The following is a 19,300-nucleotide window of genomic DNA, read 5'->3' on the forward strand; positions in this document are numbered from 1 at the left end:
AAGGGTCAGGGACCTCCGTCAAGGGTCACCGCCCGACCTGCTGTCTGTGCGGTATCTGCCGCAATCCCCTGTCACCAGGAGGATTTGCACTCCCTTTCCAGTATGGAAGACCTGGATTGGTCCCCGCGCTCACACTTCTGCACACCAGCTGCCTGCGATCATGCAGCGCAGCTGGTTCCCACCAGCAACTCAGTCCCTCACACATGGGACCCAGAGGGAGAGGCTGGGCCCCCCCAGGGCCATGAGGAAGCCTCCATCATCCAGACCGTGGGCCGACCTCTCTCCTCTGGGCGGCCTGGACCACAGAGAGAACTGCACCATAGCTGGTACCTGCTTGTGCCCTGGGGGCACTCCTCAAAGTGCTCCCTGCCCTGGGGACACCTGAAAGAGTACGCTCGACTGCAGGCATCACCAAGGCTCTGCATAGCCTCCCTTCTGACAGGGGAGGGGAAGTCTCATACATGGGGGCACATAGGGTGATTCTTGGCACCCGAGGAAACAAAGACCAGCACTCCACTGGAGCAATGTAAAGCGCTCTTCACACGCTGATTCAGGAAAACAGAGCGCTCTCCAGGTGCTCACTCATCAAACAAACTGCCCCTCTCGGCGCTTGAGGATCAACAATAATGCAAGGTAACAGGGGGCCACACCACCCAGCCCCTGGAGACAACAGATGGGACACTGGCCAGCAGGGTCCCAGCAATCAGGCCAGCAGAAGGTTCAAGAAGCACTGGCCGTTCCTTTCAATGACCTAGCAGTTCATAGGTCAGCACAACAGCAGCAGTCTCAAGGCAGTTTCTGGTGGGTCCTGCCAGCAGCATCCAGTGTCCACGTCAGTCCATTAGTGTCTCTCAAATATGGGGATAATCCCCTATATTTATACTCATTTTGCACAGTCTCCACAAAAGGGGGAGAAGGGGTTCCAACCAGTGTTATCTGATTCCTGGAGTGTCCTCTCTCTCATCCACCACAGGCTTGAGACATCAGTGGGGGGAAACGAGCCCTTTGAGTGAGGCCAGGGCACAACCTTTTCAAATGCATGTGTGCCCTGCCTCTCCTTCTCGCAACCGAGGAAGACCATTCAATATGCAGATGCACTTCTATGAAACCTTCACCCTCCCTGTCTACAGGCTGTCTGAAAATTATGAACAAAGCCCAGCTGTCACTCTGCCCCAGGCGTGGATTGGAGTCAAGCTGCAAAACACCAGAGTCATAAACACAGAGAAATGCCCACTTTATATAATGGAATAAAAATGGAATTATGGAAATGGAATTTCTATAATGGTAATAAAAAATCCACCTACACCAGTAAGCAATATTTCTCACTGACATTACAACCATACCAAACTGATCTATACTGCCCCTCATTGATCAGACAATACCACCTAGACATAAGGTAGAGTATTTCCAATGCAATCCTATGAGCAAGGCAGCACTCACAGCAATGAGAAACCAAATAGTCTGTGTGTCACTACCAGGACAGGCCACACAACCAGGCACATGTCCTGCCTTCAACATACATAGCACCCTGCCCATAGGGCTAGCTAGGGCCCACCTTACAGGTGACATACATGTAGTAAAACAGGAGTTCAAGGCCTGGCAAGTAAATTTAGATGCCAGGTCACTGTGGCAGTAAACTGTGCACTCAGGCCCTGTGGTAGCAGGCCTGAGACAGGTTAGAAAGGCTACTTCTGTGGGTGGCGCAAGCGCTGCACTGCAGGCCCAATAGTAGCATTTAATGTACAGGCCCTGGGTATAGGGATACTACTGTACTGTATACTAATGTACAAGGGACTTTTAGTTAAATTAAATGTGCTAATTAGGTGTAAGCCAGTCATACCAAACTTAGAAGGGAGAGCAGCTGCACTTTGATCGGCAGTGATAAAGTACTCAGAGTCCTCGAGCCAACAAAAGCAGGTCAGAAAAAATAGGAGGAAGGCAAAACGTTTGGGACTGACCCTGTAAAATGGGCCAGGTCCAACAATTGGTATGTACCTAATTGGCATATTTAATTTACTTTTAAGTCCCAAGTAAAATATACTACATTTGCCCAGGGCCTGTAAATTAAATGCTATTAGTTGGCCTGCAACATCGCTTGTGTTACCCACTTATGTAGCACTTTAAAACCTGTGTCAGGCCTGTCATTGCCTTAATGCAATGTTGACTTGGTATTTAAAACCATTTTGTCAAGCCTTAAACACACCTTTTATTACATATAGTCACCTCTAATGTAGGCCCTAGGTATTCCATAGGGCAGTGTCCTATGTAATTAAAAGGCAGGACATATACTTTTAAATTGTACATGTCCTGGTTGTGAAAAACTCCCAAATGCATTTTTCACTACTGTGAGGCCTACCCCTCTCGTATTATATCACTGGGGATTCCTTATTCCATTTAATTAATTGTAATTCCTAATTGGAAAGGGGTAGATCTGTCATGTTTAGTACCTTTGGAATTGGATTGATAAATCCTCTTTAAGAGTAAAGTTGGATTTATTGTCACAGTTTTGAAAATGCCACTTTTAGAAAGTTGGCATTTTCCTGCTTTTGGCTCTGAATGCCTACAACCTGTCTCCAAAACATTTCTGGGGTGGGGTGACAGCTGGGCTTGTGCATTTCCTCTAGACAACCCCACACAATGGGAGCTTAGGTGTGACTTGATGGGCCTCAATGGGCCATTAACTGGCTTGAAGGAGGGGGCAGAGCTGAGCACTGCCTCACACCTAAATAGTCTGTGTCCTGTCCTCCAACAAAGGGCCCCATAACCCCCTGTAGTGAGTCTGTGGCCAGGGCAGGAAGGGTAGAAACTCTGTACACTTCAAAGTCATCTTGTTGAAATCTTCCCCACATCAAAAGCACAACTGTGTATAAGTGCTGCACCTCTGACACCACCAACTAAGTACACGACTGGACCTGTGAAGAACTCAGCCAGGAGGAAAGACTGTGCTACTAGACTTTGGACTGCTGCTCTGGAAGAACTGCTTTTCTGCTGTGCTGCCATGCTGCCTGCTACCTCCTATTGAGGAAGTACTAGACCCAAATCATTTGAACCCAATGTTACTCATTTGAACCCAGAGTGATTCTCACTGGAACCTAAAGTGACTTCAAGGAAGTGCTGGCTTGCCCCCGTCATAAGTCTCATGGACATCAAAGACTTCTCATGAGCCTGCAACAACACTTGAACTTTGCTTGCTGCAAGTCTCACTCTGCCGAGTGGTGCAAATACAATCCTGGGCCCTTAGAAGTGGGTATAAAGTGCTGCAAATACCAGAACCTGGCCATCAATGCCATTGTGCTGATCCAAACTTGTACATCTCTCTCGAAAGTGACGGATAACCGCTGCTACGGGGATTGAGCATACCGCATCGCTGACTGTGTGGTGCACTGTCTCCCACCTCTGAGGCATCTCCGACTTTGCGTGGTTCAGAGCTGATGCATCACCCACATCAGAAGGATCAATGACAATGCATCACCATTCCTGCTCCCTGCATCCTGGCTTTGACGTTGATGCATCCAAGAACAAAGGCAGTTTTTCATCTGGCCAAGGCTGGTCCCTGCAATTGGCCTGCACTCAATCAGGGTCAGCATGGACTTTTGGATTTACCCCGGTGTAATGCGACCAGATAACACCTGTTGGCACTTTAAGCTTTTAAGAACTACAATTTAATTTGATTTTTAAAACTTCATAACTCTGGTTATGCTCATTGGATTTTTGATGTTTTGGTCTTGTTTTCTTCATTAACATATAAGCTATTTTCTAACCTGGTATGGAGTCTTTTTGTAGTGTTTTCAGTGTATCATTGTTTGAATTGGTGCACAAATAATTTACAAATTGCCTCTTATGTTAAGCCTGCCTGCTCTGTGCCAAGCTACCCGAGGGTGAGCATAGGTTAATTTAGGGTGTGCTTGTGACTAATTCTGGCTAGGATTCTGGTTCCTGCTTGGACAGAGTTCTAATCTCTGCCACCCAGAAACCCTATTTTTTACACCAGCCCCTTACCTTTAAGAATTTTTGACACACACATTTATGTGGAAAATTTAATGATCAAATCCACTGCTAGCGCTGGAGTCTCATGGGTAGCGATCTACCATCGATTTGTGATATCCAAACATTTTTTTCAAGTTTGAAGATACATTTCACCTCAAACAGTTGGAACATCGATGGCCAGTATCATTGTGCCAAGTCTAGTGAATTTATAAGTTCACTCTTATGAAAGTGATATCATATTTACTGACATCAACCTTTACCATGAGAATGTAGGCCCTCGTTACGACCGTGGCGGTCAGTGATAAAGTGCCGGTAATACTGCCAACAGGCTGGTGGTAACTACCACCAAATTATGACCATGGCAGAAAGATCTCTGAAAGACAGCCAATGTACCACACTGATGGCCAGTGCGGAAACAACAGCCACCACAGAGGTAGGCGCCTACAGCCAGGCAGAAGTCAAAGTTCCGCCCACCATATTACAACTACACAATCCGCCACCTTTTCTGGGGCGGTCCCAACGACATCAAAAGCCTGGCGGAAAGACTGCACAGAAGTGAAAGGACTCACCATTGGAGACACAGGGAAGAACCACGCCGCCATGGAACCCGAACTGCATGTTTTTCCGATGCTATTCTACGTTCTGTTCCACCACGAACACCAACGCCGGCGAAGACGATGACGGTGAGTACAGCCGCCAGCACACAAGAGGGGAGGAAAAAGAGAGTGACACACACACGCACACCACACATTCCCCACACACACACACCATACACTCAACCAGATGCACAAGAAAACAAGTTAATCTCCCTAAATCAGCAGAAAAATGCAAGGACAAAATAATTTCGCAAAAGTGTTTGTAATGAGATGAACACAGTAGAAAGAAATGTAGGCAATATAACATATATATAGAAATTTACAGCACAAGGGACACAGTCCACTCCTCATTTTGCGTGCGCCACATGGCCACAAGCCAAAGTCCAAGGCCCCACTTGTGACCTGCTTCAACATGGGGAGAACACTGTAGGGGCATCAGTTGGTAAATAGGCAGGCACCTCAGGGCACCGGGGGGCACCTTGGCCGGGACTGAAACAAGACTACTGGTTCTGGAGGGGTCAACATGCCCTGTGCTTGGTCCTGGGGAGTGATGGGCCACAGTCACTAGAGTGGGTGTCGTGCCCACTGGTTCTGGAGGGGGCAACATGCCCTGCGCTTAGCCTGGGGAGTGATGGGCCACAGTCTCTCGAGTGGGTGTCTTGACCACTGGTTCAGGAGGGGACAACATACACTGTGCTTGATCCTGGGGAGTGATGGGCCACAGTCTCTCGAGTGGGTGTCTTGCCCACTGGTTCTGGAGGGGGCAACATTCCCTGCGCTTGGTCCTGGGGAGTGATGGTCCACAGTCTCTCGAGTGGGTGTCTTGCCCATTGGTTCTGGAGGGGGCAACATGCCCTGCGGTTGGTCCTGGGGAGTGATGGGCCACAGTCTCTAGAGTGGGTGTCTTGCCCACTGGTTCAGGAGGGGGCAACATGCCCTGCGCTTGATCCTGGGGAGTGATGGGCCACAGTCTCTCGAGTGGGTGTCTTGCCAACTGGTTCTGGAGGGGGCAGCCCGCACAGCAGCCCATGGAGGCAGGATTACATTGCGTCCGCCGGCAGTGAAGGATGCACTGTGGTGGTGCTGCTGCTGGTGGGAGACTCCTGCACATCCCCTGCACCCTAGGACGGATGCACTGTGGTGGTGCTGCTGGTGGAGGGAGGCTCCTGGACATCCTCTGAACCCTCGGATGAATGCACAACCATGGTTGGTGGTGGGGGCTCTGTCACATCTGCTGGTCCAGGCTCCTTGCCCTTCCTGCCTGCTGGTGCAGGCAACTTGCCCTTCATCCCTGCTGGTGCAGGCTCCTTGGCCTTCCTGCCTGCTGGTGCAGGCTCCTCGCCATTCCTGCCTCCTGGTGCAGGCTCCTTGGCCTTCCTGCCTGCTGGCTCCTTGGCCTTTCGGGAGGCAGGTGCAGGCTCCTTTCCCTTCTTGCCTGCTGGGGCAGGCTCCTTCACCTTTAGGCTGGGTGGTGCAGGCTCCTTCCCCTTCAGTAAATGTGGCCTGGATCCCTTTCCACCATGAGTGGGTGCAGACGGAACTGGGTCCGTGGACTGTGTGGCTGAGGTGCTTGGCTGGGTTTGTGATACTGTGGCCATACATGCAGGATAGGGGGAGGGGTAGGGAAGAGGTCAATGGTGGATAGGAACAGTTTTTTAGGGATATTTGGGTGGGAAGAGGGAGAAGGAATGGGAGTGGAGGATGAGGGAGTGGTTGTTGGAGGTGTCTGTCTGCTGAATTTGGGTGCAGGTGCATGGGTTGTATGCTGTTGTGAGGTGGATGGCTGTTGGGTGTTTGAGTGCTTGCGTTTTTGTACTTTAGGAGGGGGGACAGACACAGTGGGAGAGGACACAGGGGACATGTACATGGATGTTGTGGAGGTGTCTGCCTGTGAGGTGTGTGTTCTGCTTGGTGTGGTGATGATGCTGGTAGTGGATGATGATGTAATGCATGCAGGTGTGAGTGTGGACAAACTAGGTGGGAGGAGGAGGAGAAGGAAGAGGATAGACAATGGAAATAGTGGATGTTGTGTCTGCAACTGGATGGTGTTTGTGTGAGTGCCTGTGGGATGAAGTGTGGTGCTTGTGTTTGTCTGTGACACTCTTGGTTGTTGTCTTGTGACATGCTCGTCTGTATGTGTGCCTGGGACGGGTTGGAGTTCAGGAGAATGGGACTGGGTAGTGGAAGTTGGAGGAGGGATGGTAGAAACAGGGACAACGGCTGCCATCAGAGAGGAGGCCAAAGCCTGAATCGATCTCTGTTGGACCGCCAATCCAGTTTGAATGCCCTCCAGGAATGCATTAGATTGTTGCATTTGGGCTGCCAGCCCCTGGATGGCATTCACAATGTTTGACTGCCCTACATAGATGGATGTCAGGAGGTCCATAACCTCTTCACTCAGGACAGCAGGGCTCACTGGGGCAGGGCCTGAGGTACCTGGGGCGGAGGAGATGCGCACCCTCCTGGGTGAGCAGGCACGGGCATCTCTATGTGGGCAGTGCTGGTACGGGGGTGGCGGCTGTACCTGTAGATGGGGTGGTCACATAAGTGTCTGCCACCACCAGGGAGCTTCCATCGGAGGAAGTATCTGTGTCTGAAGAGTCCCCTCCAGTTTCTGCCATGGTGCTCCCTTCGCACTCCGTCCCCCTGGTGCCCTCACTGTCGGTGGGCTCTGCCTCCTTGGTGTTGTGGGATGCAGCTCCCTCTGTCGCTAGTGCCTCTGATCCTCTGCCAGATGATGCTAATATACCCAATGATGACAAAACAAGAAAGGGGACGAAAGAGACAAAGGATACACTGGGTCAATGGCTGCACCAACACCACCTTTGGTGTACACAGCACACTCGCACACAGGGAACAGGCCCACACAGTATGCATTGCACTACCAGTGATATTGCTAGCCACCAAGGCATGGGGAAGGACACACACCGGCAAATGCAGCACACATGGGCCCACGCAGCCCTGACAAGTAGTGGATGCCTACGAGCTAGGTAGCAGGATTATCCCTTCAGAACCCTAGCAATCAGGGGACCTACGCTGCAATGTCAGGCTTGGCCTCGGGGCACCCAATGACATACATCCACCACCTGGATACCACCCAAATATGCATAAGTTGTAATGATGGGCAGTATACTCATGCCATTGTGGCTGCTGTGATGCCCTCAGGCACCCATCCAGCTCTGGATAGGCCACAGCCAGTATGCGGGTCATCAGGGGGGTCAGGGTTCGACGGGCACTGTTCCTCATTGGGAGGCCATCCCCAGCTGGGCCTCCACCATCTTCCGTGCCCAGCGTCTCAGGTCCTCCCACCATTTGCGACAGTGGGTGCTCCTCCTGCCATAGACCCCCAGGGTCCTCACCTCCTTGGCGATGGCACACTGTATACCCTTGTTTTGATGGGCGCTGACCTGCAGAGGCAATACACACAGGAAAATACCATTAGACAAACAGTTCAGCCTGCTACACATATGGCCCACCATACCCATTCAATCACCATTGGCAACACATGGCCCAGCACACAACATGTATGCCACCAAGAGGACATCACCCACCCACTTACACGAAGCCTACACACACCACTCCATGCATTCATGCCCCATGCATCGTGCCCACAGCGTACTCACCTGGGTGGGACAAATGCAATATATGTTCCATCGATTGCCCCAATGATGTTGGGGATATGTCCCATTGCATAGAAGTCAGCTTTCACTGTGGGCAAATCCTCCACCTGGGGGAAAACGATGTAGCTACGCATGTGTTTACTCAGGGTAGACAACACTCTGGTCAGCACTATTGAGAAAATTGGCTGTGACATTCCTGCTGCTAAGCCCACTGTCACTTGGAAGGAGCCAGTTGCCAAAAACTGGAGCACACATAGGACTTACACAAGAGGGGGGATCCCAGTGGGGTGATGGATAGCAGATATCAGCTTAGGCTTCAATTGGGCACACAGCTCTGTGATTGTGCCCCTGTCCAGTCTATAGTTGAGGATAATGTGCCTGTCCTCCATTGTTGCAAGTCCACCAGGGGTCTCTACACGGGGGATGTCTCCATCTCCTATTCATCCGCAGTGGTTGTAGTCTAGGGAGCAAAACGGGGAGCAGCTGGTCAGTAGTCCACATTTCCAAACACTACACTGCATTGCATGTTGTGACTGTAACAGTATATTGTTGGATAAGCCCAAATGGTGCAATGTGTACTGTGACACAGTTAGGTGCCATGGCCTGCCCTCCCCTGAAATGGCATTGACCTGTCCTGTGTGGATGGACATGTGGAAATTAGGTAATGCCGCTGAAGTTGAGTGCCATTGCGGGAGGTGGACGAGTATTGTTGGTTGTCATTGGGCCCCATGGATTACAGTGGCCAATGGTGATGTACGCCATTTTCTATCTGTTCACTCACTTGCTACCTGACCTTTAACAGGAGAGGACCTACACTGCAGTGCTCCTGTGACCTTTGTCTGGAACCTACTATGGCTCGTGTCACTGGGGAAAGAGCCCCTGCCTTCACCGCTGTGGAGTTGGAGAGACTGGTGGATGGGGTCCTACCCCAGTACCGAATGCTGTATGAGCCTCCAGACCAACAGGTGAGTACACTGTGAGCACAATGCATGGAGCATGAATGCATGGAGTGCTATGTGTGAGGGCCTCCTGTAAGTGGGGTTGGTGGAAGGGTACTGGGCAGCATGATGCATGTATGGTATGCCCCCCCCATTCTCCGTCCCCCTGCTGTGTCTGTGTATTTTCAACCTGATGCTCCAGCAGTGTTCTCTCCATGTTGTTGCAGGAGTAAGGTGGGGCATTGGCCTATGTGTAGTGGCCCTGTGGCCCACGGACATTGAGGACTGGGCAGTGTCCCTCCATTTGTAAATATGTATATACTTTTTGATTTTGAAGCACTTATTTATACTATTTTATCTTATTACACTCACTTTACTCAATTCATTTTGTCCTTGCTTTATTCCTGAGGGGTACGGGGTGGATATGTAATGTTATTGCATCTGGTTGTGTGTATGGTATTGGGGGTGGGGGTGTTGTGTGTGTGTCACTCTCTTTTTACTCCCCCCTCCCTTGTGTGCTATTCAGCAGTACTCACTGTGGTCGTCTTTACCGGTGTAGATTTTTGTAATGCAGGAAGAGGTATATAAGCATGGGGAAGATGTGCAACTCAGGCTCCATGGCGTCATGGTTGTTCCCTGAGTCTCCAGAGGTGAGTCCTTCGACTTCTGTGTTCTGTTTCCACCGTGCTTTTATTGTCTTTGGTACCACCCCGGAAAAGGTGGCAGATAGGTCTCTCTTAATACAGTGGGTGGAACATTGTCTTCCGCCTGGCTGTTGGCGGTTATCGCTGTGGTGCTTGTTGCTACCGCCACGGCGGTCGGCGTGTTAAAGTGGCTATCTGTCTGAGTGGTTTCCGCTGTGGTCATAATTCCATTGATTTTACCGCCGGCCTGTTGGCGGTATTACCGCCGCTTTATCACCGACCGCCAGGGTTGTAATGAGGGCCTTAAAGTCATCAAGCAAAACATCTTGGCAAGGGATTAGATTAGAGGGGATAGCCTATTAACCTTATCAAACAAATGAAAAAGAACAATGATTAGCTAGAGAAAGGCTCTATTGAAACTCATCTAAAGACACAATAAGACAAATTTACTATCATACCTGCTACCTCTGCTCCATCCAAAGATTGGTTGTCCATAGTTAGGAAGAATTGAATATTTCTGAAAATTGGTGCTAATAAAATTCCAAATCATGGCACAGATGTCATCCATAAAATAACTTGTGCTTGCAACAAAGGTTGTACTGGAGCAGCTACGAGACAGTGCAAACTTCAAATACAAGAACAGTAAAGCAGCATACACTTTGCATTGACTCTTTACTAAATTTAAAACTCATTATTCAGAAATGAACCACAGAGGACTAACATTGAACTGTCATTGAAAAAATAAGCCACCTCAAATATCAAAACCAGACAACATGTATATTACATATATGGGAATGTGAATTTATAGCTGTTGAATGTTAGCAGGAATACATTTTGACATGGCCAAGGGTCCCAGGACACCCGGAACAGCACGTGGTGGTCAAGACTTCCTCCAGTAGAATCCCCATCAGGGTCTAGGTATAGTCCATTCAGAACTAGTCACCTGGATTCTTCAAGAAAAGAGCTTCTAACAGCTTGTTGTGTCCCTGTAGTCTAAAAAGAGGTCAGCCAACTGACTCTGGAAGTCCACTTCTATGGTCCTGTTTACACGGGGGAGCAGGTCCAGCTTTTAATGTCCCCTCACAGGCAGGCAGCAGACCTTTTTTGTCTTCCAAAGACCAAGTAGTGTTCTAATGAGGGTGCCCAAGTATGCACGATTTATGCCTGGCACAAGCCCTTCGATTGGGGTGTTTTCTGACTCTTCCCTAGCCATATAGTTCCCCAGGAGTAACCTTACCCACCTTTACAGCAGTTCCTGTATCCCTACTGCAAAGAATCTCACAATACCCCTCTCTACATAAAACCAAGACGACAGAACCTTTCTTCCCCTGTGCAGAGCTCCTGTGCCCACTGCAGAGGTAAGGTCATGGAAGGAGCAACCCCTTCACTGTGGTCACTTCAAACCACTTCTGGAACAGCTGCTCTCCCAGTGGGATAGGCTCTTGCCTGACTATGTGGAAAAAAAGAGCCCTGCTCAGGTGCTGGCTTGCATTTGCCATGAAAGGGTAGAATTATGTGAAATTAATTATGTTGCTGGGCACAGCCTGATGGTCATCCTATCAGAAGAACAGAACACTTCTTGACACCCACGTCCACTGTCTCAGCTCAGGAAGCAAGTGCATACCTCATCAAGGGAGCTCTTCAGCTGTCAGGTGACAGTTGAAGCACATGAAAATGAGGTAAAGGGTAACTGTGCAAAAGTACATTTTCCAAAATTCAATATTTGGGAAAATGTACTTTACTTGTGCACAGTTACCTTTCAGTTACAAATCCAACTTCACCATTGAATTGGGCTTCTAATAAATATTTTAATAACATTTGCAAAGTAACTTTTTTAGCTGGTTCCAAGCCAGAGATAAATTATAAAATGTATTATTGTATCCCAATGCTTTCCTTTGGATAACCACCCTTGCTTCAGTGAAACTTAGTTTTTGGGGCCTTTTCACAGTAAGGGCTTATTTAACATTAACATTAAACTTTACCTTTCCTACTTTAAAATACCATGCACCCACCTTATGGGCAGCAAGGCCTACTTAGTGGTTACTTATTGTTTAAACAGAGGGTTTAGGCCTTTCAAAAGTGGTTATTTTGGCAGGTCACATTTTCAGACTACAGAGTTAGGCCTGCAGTCTTGTTTGTACTATCACTGTAGTGGGTAGTATAACAAGGCTGAAACCCAATAGTAACATTTAACTTACAGGCCCTGGGTACACTTTATACCATATACTATTACTTATTGGTAAGTTAAACATGCAAATGAGGAGTATAGCCAATTTTGGCATGTTTTAAAGGGTCAAAGCACACACACTGGGATCTGGGATCGTGCAAATAGAGGCATTTTCCTTCAAATTGAAAAAAAACCAAACATGGATTTTTAGACTTTCCACAATCCATATATAGCTTGAGCTATGAGATTGAATCATCATGACTTAGCACATGGACACCAATACAACCCAATGATTACAAATGAGCAAAGCATATGTGGCAGGAATTTGTCACAGCAGCAATATCATGAGTCCTAATATTAATACTAATGACAGTCTTCCTGGATGACATTAATTCCAAGAAGCCCTTGGATTTATTGTTATAACAGTACACATTACTCTTTTATCACATTACTGCATTTCTGAGGTATGCAATATTGCTATGAATTAGAACATAAAAATGCATAAAAATGCATTATTGTTGTTATACCTTTCATTATGACCCTGGCGTTCTTCTGACCGCCAGAGCTAACGTGACGGTATCACCGCCAACAGGCTGGTGGCAATGACTTCCAAATTATGACCATGGCAGTGATCCCTCCCATAGACAGCCAATGTACCATACCAATGGCCAGCGCGGTACGAACACTGCTCATGGCAGTAGCCACCTACAGGCAGGTGGAAGACAAGGATCAGCCCACCATATTATGACATAACACACCACCACGATTTCTGAGGTGGTAGCAACAACACCAAAAGCCTGGCGGAAACACATCATTTAAAAGGAACCATTCATCTCCAGGGACACACAGGTGTCAGCGGCCTCCATGGAACCTGAACTGCAAGTATTCCCGATACAAGGCGGGCAAGGAATAGCTTCTTAGGGACAATGGGGTGGGATGTGGGAGGAGGGATGGGAGTGGAGGTAGAGGGAGTGGTTGTAGGAGGAGGAGGTGTGCTGGACTTGGGTGCAGGTTCATGGACAGTGTGTGTGTGTGAGGTGGATGGCTGTTGGGGGTCTGAGTGTGAGAGTGTGTGTGTTACTGGTGGGGGCCGATAGGGGTGGGAAAGGATAAACAGGATGTGTGTATGTATGTTGTGGTGGTGACTACAAATGAAGTGGGTGTGCTGCATGAGGTGGTGGTGGTGATTGCCTATGTTGTGTGTGGGGTGCAAGTCAGAAGGTCTGCTGTTGTGGTGACTGTGTGCAAGGCTGTGCAGGTGGCCGGATCTGGGACTGTTGATGCAGTGCATGCAGGTGTGAGTGAGTATATGATTGTGAGGGAGGAGGAGGAGGGGAAGACAGTGGAGGCAGTGGATGATGTTGTGTGTGCATATTTCTGTTGGCTGTGTGAGTGCTTGTGGACGGAAGTGTGCTGCTTGTGTTTGTCTATGTGTTATTTTGGGTGCATGCTTGTCTGAATGTGTGCATGGGATTGGTTGTGGTAAGGAGACTGGGACTGGGTAGTTGTACTTGGAGGGGGATGGATGAAACAGGGACACTGGCTGCAGTCAGTGAAGAGGCCAGAGCTTGAAACGATCTCTGTAGGGCCGCCAGCCCACTGTGGATGCCCTCCAGGAAGGCATTGCATTGCTGCATTTGGGATGCCGGCCCCTGGATGGCATTCACAATGGTTGACTGCACTAAAGAGATGGATCTCAGGAGATTAATAGCCTCCTCACTGAGGGAAGCAGGGCTGACTGGGGCAGGGCCTGAGGTGCCTGGGGTGAAGTAGATGCCCACCCTCCTGGTTGAGCAGGCATGGAGAACTCGGTGGAGGGCTACTGCGAGGGCATTGCTGGCATGGGGGTGGCAGTAGAACCTGTAGCTGGGGTGGTCCCAGAGGGGTCCACCACCACCAGGGAGCTCCCATCTGCTCCTTTGCCAGATGATGCTAATGCACACATGGATGGGATGACACAAAGAGAGAGGGGGAGAGAGAGAAATGCAGCACAGGTACAATCTCAGCACCAACAGCACAGATGGCAGACACATCACTCTCACACACTGAGGCTGAGAACGAGCAGTATGGACCACACTGACAAACCATTGGCTAAGTACCACAGCAGGTAGGAGCCAAACACTGCCAGCTACACACCATCTGGGACCAGCTAAGCCCTGCCTGACATGGGAAGCCACCTACCTAGCTATCTAATACATGTTTTACACAATATTATCCTGAGCTGGACCATGCAGCAATATCTGAACTGGCATACTGCGGCATCCACTGACTAGTACCCTGCACCCAAATCCCATGCCAGGCAACAGAGATGGTTGACATACACACTGTACTCACCCCCTTGGGGCTGATGTGATGCCCTCAAGCACCCATCCAGCTTTGGGTAGGACAACGCCAGTATGCGGGCCATCGGGGGGGGCAGGTTCCGACAGGCACTCCTCCCTCATTGGGAGACCATCCCCAGCTGGGCCTCTGCTGTCTTCTGGGGCTCAGCGTCTCAAGTCTCAGGACACAGCAGCACATGTAGTGGAGATCTCATACTGTGGAAAGTCTGGAATCAAGTGAAGTGTTAGAAAGGAAATGGCCGTCACGTCCACAGTGTTGAACACGGTCACCGCTGGCGTTGATCATCATTGGTTCCCACATACCATGGAAGGCCATGTTGGCCAATGAGGAATCGCACAGCGGTGCGGACCGCATTCCGCCATGACACCAACGTCACCAGTTTGAGGTCACTTCCACCCATCCCTGAATACAGGACAGGCCGGTGTCATTTTCTAAAGCTGGTACACATGTACAGATTATTTAGTGCATCATTGTAGTCGAATGTACTCACCTACACAGTTCCACTATCCAACATACAAATATGCTCTGTGTACACTGCTGTAGTGTGTTCATGGTTCCTGTTGACACTCCTTTTCTACATTTGGGTCCCTTAGGAACCAACCACTGCAGAGGAATAGGAGGACCCCTTGTGGACTTGGCTACACTGGAGGACCGGCACATCCTACACACCTATCGTCTGGACAGGGCCACAATCACAGAGTTGTGTGCACAATTTGAGCCTGGTATCCATAGCACCACAAAAATCCCCCCTCTCGTGTAGGTAGTCTCAGTGCTCCATTTCCTGGCAACAGGCTCTTTCCAGGTGACAGTAGGCTTGGCTGCAGGGATGTCACAGCCAATGTGCTCGATTGTGCTTGCAAGGGTTTTATCTGCCTTGCTCAAACACATGAGAAGCTACATCGCATTCCCCAGGTAGATGATTTACCCACTGCGAAGGCTTGATTCTATGCAATGGGACATATACCTCATGTTATTGGGGCCATCGACAGGACCCATATTGCCTTAGTCCCCCCCAAGGGCCAATGAACAAGTGTACAGGAATCAGAAGAGTTTCCACTCACTCAATGTCCAGATGGTGTGCCTGGCTGACCAGTACATCTCCCACGGCACTGCCAAATATCCAGGGTCAGTTCATGATGCCTTTGTTCTGAGAAATAGCAGTGTCCCACAGCTGAAGGCACAACTACAGAGGCACAGAGTGTGGCTAATAGGTGAACCTGTGTCCCCACCTAATGTTTGTGAGTATACACCTTCAGGAGTCTTGGCCTATGTCATTTTGCACGGCTAATGTGTGTCCCTTACTTCTTGCAGGTGACTCCGGCTACCTAAACCTGTCCAGGCTCATGACCCCTGTTAGGAATGCAAGAACAGGGGCTCAAAATAGGTACAATGATGCCCATGGGCGTACCAGGAGGATTGTAGGAAGGACCTTCGGTCTCCTGAGGGCTAAGTTCTGGTGCCTCCATCTGACAGGTGGATCCCTATGCTACTCCCCTGAGAAGATCTGCAGAATCGTTATTGTGTGCTGCATGTTGCACAATTTGGCCCTCAGATGGCATGTACCCTATCTGCAGGAAGAGGGGGGTGAAAATGCAGCTGTGGCAGCAGTGGACACTGAGGACAGTGAGGAGAAGGAAGGAGAGGAGGAGGATATGGACAACAGGTCACATTTGATCCAGCAGTACTTCCTTTTTTTTTAATTTTTTTTTTATTGGAAAGAATCATACAACGGTTATATTCTTACATCACTTTGCACTGAAAGCATAACAATCTGAACCGATAGTGGAGAAACAGACAGGGGATAGGAAAAAAACAAAAACAAAAAACAAACAGTGCATGACCACCCGACTAGTCCAAATTAGGAGTAATACCCAACACTGAAAAAGGGGGGGGGGTTTATTTAAACGCTAATCATTGTAAGTCCGGATCCAAACCTGAAATGGCCCCCATATTGCCTTCCCTCTCCTCCTAGCGTGTTTTCCCTTGCGTTCATATAATGCCATCTCCAAATGATATACAGAAAGCAGCCTAGCCAGCCATTGCTGCCAGGACGGGGGTCGTACATTCAGCCGTGCGGATGATATGCATATTCGATACACTGCCATAGCTACAAAAATAAATGCTCTTTAGTATGTGGACCATCCAGATCGCCAGCAACCCCGAAAACCATAATCCCGGGTGTAAGGGAAAAATCACATCCCAAAACCACCTCCAAAACAAATTGAATACCTTCCCTCGGGGCCACTAGTTCCCCACATGTAGCTATCATATGTACGATATCTGTGCCATACATCCCACATCTTGGACAGTTTGTTCCTGCCACACCCCCCCATTTGGCGAGGTGAGCTGGAGTATGGTACAGGTCGAATATGGTCTTATAATGTTGTGCTTGCAAGGAAGAAGATAATAAAATGGTGCATCCCAACTCCAAAGACCTCATAAAGTTATAACTCCCATCCACCAGCATTTTGCTCCACCTCTCCTTATGCTTCTCTAAATCATCTGGCTGATCCGCCAACATTGAAGGGTAAATCGACCTGATGGTTATATTAGGATTAGCAAGGATATCATTCAGCAGTTTGTTACTTCTAAATCCCTGCACACCACCTGTTTTTTTCCCTAAAAAATCCTGTATCTGTAAATATTTGAAAAAGTCCCTTTGCTCTAGGCCATACTGCTCCTGTAAATCTCCAAATGCCTTAACCCCGAGATTATCAAAAAAATTCCCTAACCTACTTATGCCTAAAGAAGACCAGTTTGTCATGTATTTATCCTGAAAAATCTCAGGGAGCAATGGATTCTTCTCAATCATGGTATAATGATTATATCTACCAAATCCTTTCTTCTTATACCATAATCGCCAGCACTTATAGGCTGCTCCCAAAACCTTATATCTAGTTTTCTTATAATATCCAGGCTCATGATATGTTACCAGACACCCATTGGCAACTGATCCTATCTGCAACTCATATATATTGGGGCGGTCCACTTCCGTAATTCCTTCTTTCTTGGGACCCCATAGTGGGCGCATACACTGAAAAGCTGCTGCCATTTGATATAATTTTATATTCGGTAAAGACCACCCCCCCTCTCTCGAGGAAGAGACATGAATTTGCTTGCTCTTCTACACTTACCATATGCCCAAATAAATCTCATAATAACTCTTTCTATCTCTTTAAATGTGAGATTAGTAAAGCTCAATGGTATGGCACGAAATAGATACAACAGTTTCGGGAGGAAGATCATTTTCACCATATTACACCTCCCCACAATAGTCAGATGTAAATTATTCCATCGGCACATATCTTCTCTGGCTTTCGCCAGTATAGGATCTATATTCAGGTTAACAATTTCATCTATCATTGGTGTAATATTGATACCTAAATATACTGCATGATCCACCCTCCGAATGTCTTTAGTATTTGTGTATTGATTAGCCAACAACTGCGTTTTAGCACTATTTAACAGGTATCCAGAAAACTTTCCAAATTTTGTCGTCACCTCTTCAACCTCTCTCAATGCTAAATCGGGGGAGGGAGTTAATATGGCTATATCATCTGCATATGCTAAAACTTTTGTATCCCATCCCTGCCTATGTATTGGTGGGATCTTGCTATTTGCCTCCAACTGTCTGAGCAGGGGGTCTATATACAAAGCAAACAAGAGGGGGGAGCATGGGCATCCCTGCCTAGTGCCTCTCCTGATCAGAACACTCTCGGATTGTCCTCCCATTGATTGTATTTTCACGACCGGTGATCTATATAGAGCCCTTACTGCTATAATAAATTTCTTCCCTAACCCATAATATTCCATAACATACCACAGATAGTTCCAGTTCACCCGGTCAAACGCCTTCTCTGCGTCTAATAATGCGACCGCCATAGGCTCCTTTGCTACCGCCGTAGCATTCAAGAGTGCTATAACTCTCTGAATATGATTAGTAGTATCTCTTCCTGGGACAAACCCATGCTGCCTAGGGGAGACAAGCTTCTTGATCACCAGCGATAGTCGTGCAGCCAGTATCTTTGAGTATATTTTAACATCACTATTTATTAATGTGATCGGGCGGTATGAGGCCGGATTTAACGAAGGTTTCCCCTTTTTCAGAAACATAACTATATTGGCCAGATCCCAAGATGGGGGGATTTCCCCTCCATTCTGAACCTGAATGAACAACTCTGCCATTACCGGGAATAATAATGCTTTAAAAACTTTAAAGAATTCTAAAGGAATCGAGTCGGGCCTCGTAGCTATTCCGGTCTACCTGATCACTCATTGCCCTATCGATTTCTGAAATGTCTATCCGCTCTCCCAGGCATAAGTTGTCACTCTTGCCTAATTTCTCAGCCTTTATGGGGTATAAAAACTCCGACATCTCTTCCTCCGGATGGACAGATATATCATTATATAATTCCGGATAATATCTATGGAACACCTTTCTAATTCCGTCCACTTCTGCTACTATCTGGCCTTGCCAGTCTTTAATCTCTCTAATAACCCCAGATGCTGTTTTCTGGCTTGCCCGTATCGCTAGCAGACACCCAACTTTTTCTCCATTCTCAAACCCCTGTGCACGCTGTGCTAAATATTTCTCCGCTATTCTTTGGGCCGTATCCGTGTTCATTGCTGCTTTTACTATGGAAACTTCCTCCTGAGCCCTCCTTACATCAGCTCCAGTTTCTATAGCTATAATCAGTTGCCTTTCTGCCTCCTGCAGCTTCGATTGGGACTCTTTTATCCTGCCTTGGATATCCTTCTGTCTTTTGATACTAAAACTCAATGTTTCACCACAAATTCCTGCTTTCAAGGTGTCCCAGACTATCTCCACTGAAGCTGACCCCTGATTAAACCCCAAAAATTCCACTATCCACTTTCTCATATGCTCACAATATTCAGGGTCCTTAAGGAGCCCTCGTTCAAATGTCCATCTAGTAACCTTTGGTTCTAATCCATCCAATTCTAAATCTAAAACTAAGGGGTTGTGATCTAATACAATCCGAGAATA

This window comes from Pleurodeles waltl, chromosome 8 (assembly GCF_031143425.1).
Source record: "Pleurodeles waltl isolate 20211129_DDA chromosome 8, aPleWal1.hap1.20221129, whole genome shotgun sequence".
Classification (NCBI taxonomy): domain Eukaryota; kingdom Metazoa; phylum Chordata; class Amphibia; order Caudata; family Salamandridae; genus Pleurodeles; species Pleurodeles waltl.